The sequence below is a fragment of the Panthera leo genome, chromosome B1 (assembly GCF_018350215.1).
Source record: "Panthera leo isolate Ple1 chromosome B1, P.leo_Ple1_pat1.1, whole genome shotgun sequence".
Classification (NCBI taxonomy): domain Eukaryota; kingdom Metazoa; phylum Chordata; class Mammalia; order Carnivora; family Felidae; genus Panthera; species Panthera leo.
In genome coordinates this window covers 60,752,500-60,762,574 of record NC_056682.1, presented here as the reverse complement: position 1 = coordinate 60,762,574, position 10,075 = coordinate 60,752,500, and positions in this window count along the sequence as shown.

The following is a 10,075-nucleotide window of genomic DNA, read 5'->3' as shown; positions in this document are numbered from 1 at the left end:
ATTCCCCTATCCCCTTCTACACTCTGGCAGCTGGAATCAATCTTTTCCTTTGAGAGTGAGAGGGCTTGCTGTCAGTTCCCCAATACTTTACGGCTTTTGCTTTGTGTGAAGGATGAGTTCAGATGTCTTTCAACCAGCAGCTTCTAATCTTCTGTACACCAGCATCATAAAGGAAAGCTCTTTCTAGTGTCTTACACTGCCTCCAATCTTTTTTCTGAGCACCTTAAGGAGTTTCATGGAAAATAGCTTATGGGTGAGCGTGAACTATCCTTGTGTTTGGAGTTCTATTGAGTTTGAAATTTTCATCTTTATTAATATTTCCCTGAATGTGAACACATGATGTTCTGATCAGACACCCGTTTCTTATTATCTTATAATAAATAAGTGAACCAGTCCTTCTTTATGTAATTGTTACCCTTGGTGTGATGAAATAAAAGTCAAATGGGTAGTTTCCCTCCTCATGACTATCCAAACACTCCATATGTGAAAGGTGGAAAATGACAGACTGTCTCTATTTACATGCAATAAGAGACAGAAGTCCCTTTTTCCTCCCCAAAAGGGAGAATTTTTTTTAAAAAAGTTTTTGCTTCTTCAGGATGAAATGGAATCTTGGATTCTTACTCTTACCTATGGAATGTAAATACATTTTGTTCATGAGCCAGATAAGCTCCAGATATCTCCAGCTTTCATAATGGAAAAATATCTCGGAGCTTTATACTACATACTATTTGAAAGGTAAATACCTAGGGAGCAAGCACTTCAGTCTTTCTGGCACCTTGTGGCTTAACCTAGTGACCCAGTCCAGGTTGTAAACATTTGTCTTTCTGAGATATATGAGATGTTTTATTATCCTTTTGGATGAGGACAATAAACTAGAAAAATGGCTACTGGCTTAATTTTAATGGTATATGAAGAGTAAAATACTCTCAGGGAAAATAAAAGCAATATTTCCTATCTTTCCATCATCTACATTTCTCTGTCTCAGAAGAGTAGGGCTATTTACAGAACCACTGAGAACAACCATGAAAGTTTTATTTCTGAATAGGTTCCCACAAATTCCACACTGTCATACTAGCCCATTTGGCTTTTAGCATATTTTTAAATGTTTAGCTAATTTTTTCTTACTTACTTGTGGGGTAGTTGGTGTCTATTATTCTGTGTTCTGCCACACATGTACCATACTACATGTTTCATATCTCTTGGAGATGTCTATCTTTCTTTTGAACTTTGGTTACTTGGTTGCTTTGCAAACCCAGATCTCTGATGGTTTCAATTAAAGTTCTAATTTTGTAGTAAGATTCTTCTCATTGTTAGGTTGAGTGCTGTACTCTCCTCCTCCTCTTCCTCCTCCTCCTTCCTCTTTTAGTTTCCATCCTCAGTAGAAGCAGAATATATATCTAGTATTTATTCTTTGGTGTTTGGTTTCTTGGCTCAACATTATGTTTATAAAATGTATACATGTGTTTCATAGAAGTCCATTTTATTGCTAGCAGTGTTAGTATTAATATTCTATAATTTATTTATGTTTTCTACAGTTGATGGATGTTTGAATAGTATCCAGTTTGGTGCTATTATAAATAAAGCTGCTATGAATATTTTTATGCACATGTTTTCTGTGGAAATACACTCACAATTTTTGCAGTGGTTTTGCCTTGACATAAGTAGATATATGTTTACCTTTAATCGGTAATGCAAATAGTTTTACAAAGTGATCATAGAAATCTACATACTTAATGCAAAGTGTGACAGTTTCAGCTCTTTTAAATCCTTTCCAACATTAATGTTGTTGGGTTTTTAAGGGTTAAGGTTAATTATTAACATTAACTATTAGTAATAATTGTGAATGGTCTCATTTTGAGTTTAGATTGTGGAATCTAACACTGGAATATAATTTTGTTCCAGTTTATAAATTCTCAAACAGTTATTCTTTTTTTTGGCTACCTTCTACTACTCTTTGATATAGTTAGTTGAGAGAGGTGAAGTAAGTGAATCTGACTTCTTGTAATGCTTATATTTTTAAAGATGAGGAAGAGTTTAGAATAACAAGTGAACATAGAAAATAAAATTTTCAGACTGACTCTGAATTTTAAACTGTTTCTTCATTTCTAGGAATACAATATAGAAATTATATTGGTATTTATAACACAATTCCAGTTCAAGTCATCCAATAATATTTCCCAAATGGGATATGCATTTTTACTTAGAGGAAGCTATTCAGAATATGTATATGTACTCTATATAGAGTTGAAATAAAGCTGTTTTAAAGTCAATATGTCAAGGTTGTACCAACTTGCTTTAGAAAGCAGGTATAAATTGATTAGCTTTCCCTTTTCAATGATTTGTCATGGAACTAAACTACTGGTTTGAGCTCATGTGTGGCAGTTACCTTCTTATCAGTGCAAGCATAATATTCTAATATTTGAATTTAATCACATGCAATAATTTTTCTGATTTCATATCCAATACTAAAGCACAGAGAAAGAAAAACACATAAATAAATATTTTTCTTTAAAGGGTTGGTCAAATATACACTCAACATACTATATGTAATAAAAGAAAAAAATCAGTTAATCTATCAAAAGGAAAGCAGCCTCCGAGTTAAGGTATGTTTGGATTCTTTCTCCATATTAGTAACAACGAGCTGTCCTTGATGTCAAGGATTCATCAGACAAATGATAAATGTCTGATATTCAGTGAATTTGACATTTAGAAAAGAAATAATAGAGGTCTTGGGGCATTGTTCTGCCTTCCAGGATTGAAATAACATGCACAAAACCTATTCCTCCTCTGACTAACCATAGCTTGTTATTAACTGACAGTGCATGATGAGATATTGGTTATAGTGTGAGAAGTCAAATGAAGTACATGACAGGAAAGCCAAGAACAATAAGTCATCTTAATATATATCTCTTTTCAAACTTCACACTGTATTCTAACATCATATATATATATATATATATATATATATATATATATGTAAAGAACAACTTTTTTTCCAAAGTAATAGAGTGCTTAATCATTAGATAGTGATAGGTCCCATGTAAATAATAAATCTAATCTAATCATAGGTCCTTGAGTATGGGGATATCACACTGTTTAAGGAATGGCAAATGCATATCTATCTATATCTATATCATCTATATCTATATAAATCTATATCTATATCATCTATATCCATCTATATCTCGTCATAGCTTCCCAATATGTTAATGTGGCCTTGTTATACTACTGCAGTTAATACAAAATTCACTTTCCATTTTAAGATTTACTAAGGCTGTAAAATTAAAAAAAAAATCTATTTAAAAGTCACATAGGGAAATGTGTGGTCCATTGAGAGAGATAGGATAAGTGATGAGCTTTAAAATAATTAGTAAAACATGGGGCACCTGGTTGGTTGCACATCCAACTCTTGATTTTGGCTCAGGTCATGATCTCACAGTTTCTTAGTTCAAGTCCTGCATTGGGCCCTGCACTGGCAGTGTGGAACCTGCTTAGGATTCTCCCTCTCACCCTCTCTCTCTGCCCTTCCCCTGTTCTCTCTCTCTGTGTCTCTTGCTCTCTCACTGTTTCAAAATTGAATACATAAGCTTTAAAATAAAATAAAATGATTAGGAAAACAACAAAATAGAAAAAATACAGTAGAAAATTTACTTTTGGTTAATAAAAAGGCACTCAAGGTCAATGTTTGCAACATCAATTATTAAGAAATATTTTAAATTACTGTTTAATAATGATTCATGATCAGGACAATATCTGGTAATGTACATATTTTAATTTTTATTGACTAGTGTATATGTAAAACTGTGGTAATACAGGGAACAAAAAGAAAATCTATACTTCTCATAAAAGTGTCAGAGTCATATTTTATTTATTAAAGCATAAAATGGAAAAGAAGTAACTAGATTTGCAGTAACAATGAACTGAAGAGGGTACCTTCAGTAACTGTCAGTGAATGAAAGATTTTTTGTGCTTCAGCATTAAACAATTACTCTGTGCAAGGAAGAGTTCTAGGTGATGGGGAAACAGTGCACAAGACAGATAGATCTCTGCTTCCTTGGAGTTCATATTCTTAAGCAGGGATGACAGATAATCGACAGGCAAACAAGAAAATACCATATGATCAGGGCAGACATGAGTTTTACTAAACCATTAGAGGAACGATGGAATATAGATATTGGACTGGGTATCAGAAATACTTTTGAAATAAAATTGGCAGGATTTTTTACATATATATATATAACGTATATATATATATACATATATAACATATATACGTATATATATATATACATATATACATACATATACATATATATATACATATATATATATATAACTTAGGGTCATAAATATGATATGTATGTGCATATTTATGGGCACAAATATAGAGACATAATTGAGATCTTAAATTGTTTTGCTTTCAGTTATATCATTTGTATCGTCCCCCAAGCTCTGTAGACAGAGAAAACATGTGATACAACTTGCAGGGTATTTCTCTGCATTTCTCTAAGTGTTTAGATGCTACCTTTACTTCATTGTCCAAGCAAATATCTTCATTATTACATTAGAAAATCTTGTACTTTGTGACCATAATAAAGAGGGTTGAAGGCTTCTGTTTAGTACATGAAGTAAAAAGGAAAATAGGAGATAGAGCATTCTTAAGATTCACTGCATGGGGGCGCCTGGGTGGTTCAGTGGGTTAAGTGGCCGACTTTGGCTCAGGTCATGATATCTCGGTCCGTGAGTTCCAGCCCCTCGTTGGGCTCTGTGCTGACAGCTCAGAGCCTGGAGCCTGTTTCAGATTCTGTGTCTCCCTCTCTCTGACCCTCCCCCATTCATGCTCTGTCTCTCTCTGTCTCAAAAATAAATAAACGTTAAAAAAAAAAGATTCACTGCATGATCAAATTCATAAAATTAGCCACATCACCAATTTTTTGCTGATATTCCAGTCATGCATGAAACTTTAGTTTTAAAAAACCAGCTAGGGGGACTTATGATCATCTGAACCATGGACAGTGTGGCAACCCATCTTTTTCTCTTTTATATCTTGTTATCTACCTCTGCTTCCTTCTTGCCTCTTTCACTCTTGCTCATTATGTTTATCTTCTTCTTTGTATGTGTGTGAGTATACATGTATCTCTCCCTTTATGTCTCCTCTCTCCATTTCTATCTTTCTCATCTCCTCTCTCTATTCCTTAACATAATTAAGGTCATGATTTTGGTCATCGAGTATTCATTTATTTCTTCATTTCTCATCCTGCTTCCTCCCAACTTCCATCTTTCATGTACTGATCCTCTGTCTATGTCATCCACGTATATGTGTGTGTGCAATTGTCCCCTTTTTAAAAAAGATGATCATATCCTTAGCTGAATTCATAAAGAAATGGACATCTGACTCAGTCATTGTGCAATAATTAAATACCCCAAAGTATACAGTTTCTAATGTTTGTGCATGCATATGCTTATTCGGCCAAAGTTTTTTTCTTGATCTGAACTTTTGTGTGAATGTTTATTTTTCATAGTGATTTCTACAACATCACATGCTAACTAATAATAATTGGAAAGTGAGCTACTTATCTGAAATATGCACTTTGACATTCCTAGAATGTGAAGTCTCATTCCACTTCCAGTTCCACAATCCACTCGTGTGATTATATAAAACAACTATGTAATTCTTTTCATCTGAATGTAGTATACCTGTCTCTATGACCCATTCTGATGTGCTGTGCTCTTCCTTTTCTATGAAGGATTATGTTCTATGTTTGTTGAGCCATGCTGAATTTGCCTGAGGAATTTCATCAAGGATGTTTATATAGGGAGATAATTGCCTTTAGTTTCTTAGTAAGAACAAGCAGGGCATCAAAGATTCTGACCTGGAAGAGCCCACTGAGAGGTTCTGGGCAGGGAAGAGGTCCACGCTGCCTCTGGTGGGGAGACATGGTGTTAAGGAGACTGACAAGAGTTTTCAGGAAGCAAAGATAAACTTCAGAATCAAATAAAATCCAAATTAGCATCACTTCCGTAGGCAGAGGAGAAAATTAAGGAGTTCATCAGAATAGCGAACCTGGCCTATCTACCTAGTAAAGCAAAGACTCTAGCAAGCAAGCCTAGAGAGGTGCTAGAGATGGAATGCAGAATACAAACGCTCATTTACTGGTGTTCAGGATCCTCCAATCCCCTAACCCATAAGTAGGAGGGGATCGGTAAAGACAATGAACTTGTTTGGATGGAAGTGCCATTTGCAAGGAAATAAACAGATGATAAAAGTTTCCTTTATGGAACCAACAATTATGACAAAGAATGTCTCACATCACATCCCTGTGAGTTGCAGAGGGGTCATAAAAGATCCTCCTAACAGAACATTGAAGGTAGCTATCAAAATCCAAGTGAAATTTTACTGTAGCTGAAATAGAACAAGTAAATAAAAGTTGTCATCAGTCATCAGTTCAGATTCCAGGCAATTTTGACCATCAAATATCTAGCATCAGTGAAGGTAATGAATACACTCTTACTCATGTGGCACAGACATTTAGTACCAAATATTTGAAATCTTTATTTTGGGGAGCACCTGGGTGGCTCAGTTGGTTAAGCATCTGACTTTGGCTCAGGGCATGATCTCACAGTTTGTGAGTTCAAGCCCCGTGTCAGGTTCTGTGCTGACAGCTCAGAGCCTGGAGCCTGCTTCGGATTCTGTCTCCCTCTCTCTCTGCCCCTCCCCCACTAGCACTCTGTCTGTCTATCTCTCTCTCAAAAATAAATAAATAAATAAATAAAATTGAAATCTTTATTTTGGAATTAGGAGGAAAATAAATTCTATCCGAGTGTACCTCACAGCAATGACCACCAGGGAAATTCTGTATTCTTACCTAAACGTTTAAACTTCAGGAAATAGTAGATAATTTGTTTGGAAATGACTGCTAACTGAAATACAAAGTGTATGTAAAATGCAATTATAAAAATCATTTAAGTGAAATACACCCAGATGTTGTTGAAAAATCTGTCTGGCTTAACCATTACGTAGGTTTTGTCAGCAGTTCCTATGATTAAATGTTAATGATAGAACTTTACCTCATTTTCTTTTACATTATTTTTCATGGTATGTTTTTTGTCCTTAATGCTGAAGAAAAAAAGAACAATTATGAACAGTATTAGGGAGTGATTATTGTTTGTCCAACCACCACAGGACCTGGATATTTGCCAGTAACACAAAGTACTTTTCTACCTATGGCTTTCACCACAGGGTCGTCAATGCACTTTATGAGTCAAAGAAATAAGTGTGGCACCCCATCCAATCAGTCACCCCTGAGCCCAACTGGTGTGCACATTTATGAGGGTGCAAACTGCACACTGGTGGACAATGTCTGATATGTGAAGAACACATTTGAACCAGTAGGCATTCAGGCACCTGAGTCCTGAAAGCAAAAATTACCTAGGAAATCCTATTGGAAAAGCTACTGCCTACATTTTAAGTAGAATTGATTCACATAAATACAAAACAGTCTCATTCAAGTTACTGGTGTACAATTTGAGAAGTTCAAGTCCTAAATGGTTTAGGACAAAAATCCTCATTTTCGATTTTAGCAGCTTTAAGTGCACAGACCATGTCTTTTGCTGACTGTATATCCCCGTGGCGTGGAGATTGGCATCCAGGGTATAGTTAGCACAGGATAGTGGATGAAACTAGATCTTCCTCTAACTAAGACCTGGTAACAGTTTCAGGACTCTGATTTTTTGGATTTAACAGGAGAGGTTTCTTAATAAAGAACTGTAACGCTGAGTAATTGTGAAAGTCTTGGGATTGATGGTCGTCGGGAAACAGTGTAAACTTTGTTGACAATTGGTTAATTTGATTTGAAGTTGTCGAATCCGTGTGCAAATGTTCACAATAGGCCAAGGTATAGAGCAGGAAATAGTCGTTATAATGCTGTTTTTCCCCAAATTTATTTCTCACCTATCAATGAGATATTATAGCTAAAATATGGATTAATGCAAAAGAACAATCTGTGGTCAGGTTTGTATTAATAAGAATACAAACAAGAGAAAATTAATAGAAGAATCTTTATTTCTCTGTTTCTCAAACTTCAGATCCAAACACTTATTCCCTTCATTCATCACAGATGATCGCTTTTTAATTCATAGAGGTAACAGAATCCATAAGACCAGAACTTGCACAACGGCCTACAAACCTAAAATCCTTTAAAAAATATTTCAAAATTGTGGTAAAATACATGCAACATAAAATTTATCATCTGAGCCATTTTTAAGTACACAGTTCAGTAATATTGGTACATTTGAATTATTGTGCCAGTATTACCACAATCCATCTCCAAATTTCTTCTCATGTTGAAAAACTAAAACTCTACCCATTAAACAGTAACTCCCCATTGCTGCCTTCCCTAGTCTCTGACAATCACAATTCCATTTTCTGACTCTATGAATTTGTCTACCATAGGTGTCTCATGTAAGTGGAATCATAGAATGACTGGCTTATTTCATTTAGCATAAGATCTTCAAGGTTTATCCATGGGTGTAGCATGTGTCAGATTTTTATTTTCTTTCTTTCTTTCTTTCTTTCTTTCTTTCTTTCTTTCTTTCTTTCTTCTTCTTTCTTTCCTTCACAATTTTTTTAATGTTTGTTTTTTTAGAGACAGACAGAAAGAGAGCAAGTAGGGGAGAGGCAGAGAGAGAGGGAGACACAGAATCCAAAGCACGCTCCAAGCTCTGAGCTGTCAGCACGGAGCCTGTGGGGCTCGAGCTCACAGATCACAAGATCATGACCTAAGCCAAAGCTGGATGCTTAACAGACTGAGCCACCCAGGCAGCCCCCAGATTTTTCTTTCTTTCTAAGGTGGAATTGTATGTAAGCCCCATGTGGTTATTCATCATCCATTATTGACACGTGGGTTGCTTCCACCTTTTAGCTACTTTGATTAATGCTTCCATAAACATGGGCATACAATATCTGCTGAAGACCATTTTCAATTCTTTGGGAGTATATGCCCAGAAGTGGAATTGCAAGATCATAAGGTAATTTTATTTTTTTAATTTTTTTGAAAGAACTGCCATACTATTTTCCACTGCAAGTGCATAATTTTATATTCCCAACAACAATGTGTATGGGTTCCAATTTTTTCACATCCTCCCTTACACTTTTGATTTCCTGTTTAATAGTAACCATTATAATAGGTGTGAGGTGGTAACTCATTGGTTTTTTTTTTTAAGTTTATTTTCTCGTAAGGTGGTGGAGGGGAAGGAGGAGAGAGGGAGAATCCCAAGCAGGCTCCGTGCTGCAACAGCACAAAGCTCTATACGGAGGTTCCATCTCATGAACCAAGAGATCATGACCTGAGTCAAGATCAAGAGTCAGATAAAGACTGAGCCACCCAGGCATTCCTCATTTTGGTTTTGATTTGCATTCCTTAATGATGTTGAGGATCTTGTTTCATGTACTTTTGGCTTTTATAACCCTATAGTTCTAATTGTATGCCCAATTATCCTTTCAGTTATTAATATTGTTTTATTTCAATTTTTAATATTATAATAATAACAATAAAATATTTGGGAAGTTTACTATGAAACAGACATGGGTTGAGTGCATTGCAAGTATTGGCCCACTTGATCCTTGCAAAAACCCCCTTAAATTTTTTTTTAATGTTTATTTTTGAAAGAGAGAGAGAGAGACAGAGAGTGAGCGGGGGAGTGGCAGAGAGAGAGAGGGAGGCAGGAGATCTGAAGCAGGATCTGAGCTGTCAGCACAGAGCTGATGCAGGGCTCAAACCCACGAACTATGAGATCATAACCTGAGCCGAAGTCAGTCACTCAACTGACTGAGCCACCCAGGTGCCCTACAAAAATCTTAGAGGTATATATCATTTTCCTCACTTTTCAAAAGAAGAAAGTGGAACACAGTTATTTAAACTAGGTCTCACAGCTAGTAAGTCTTAGAAGTCTGGACTCCAGGTTCTAAGCCATTGAGGTGTCCCTCCTACTGGCATTGGTTAACTCATTTATTTGAGTCTAGAATCCCATCTTTTCACACCTATATAGGCTATTAATTCATAAATTATCTCTTTTG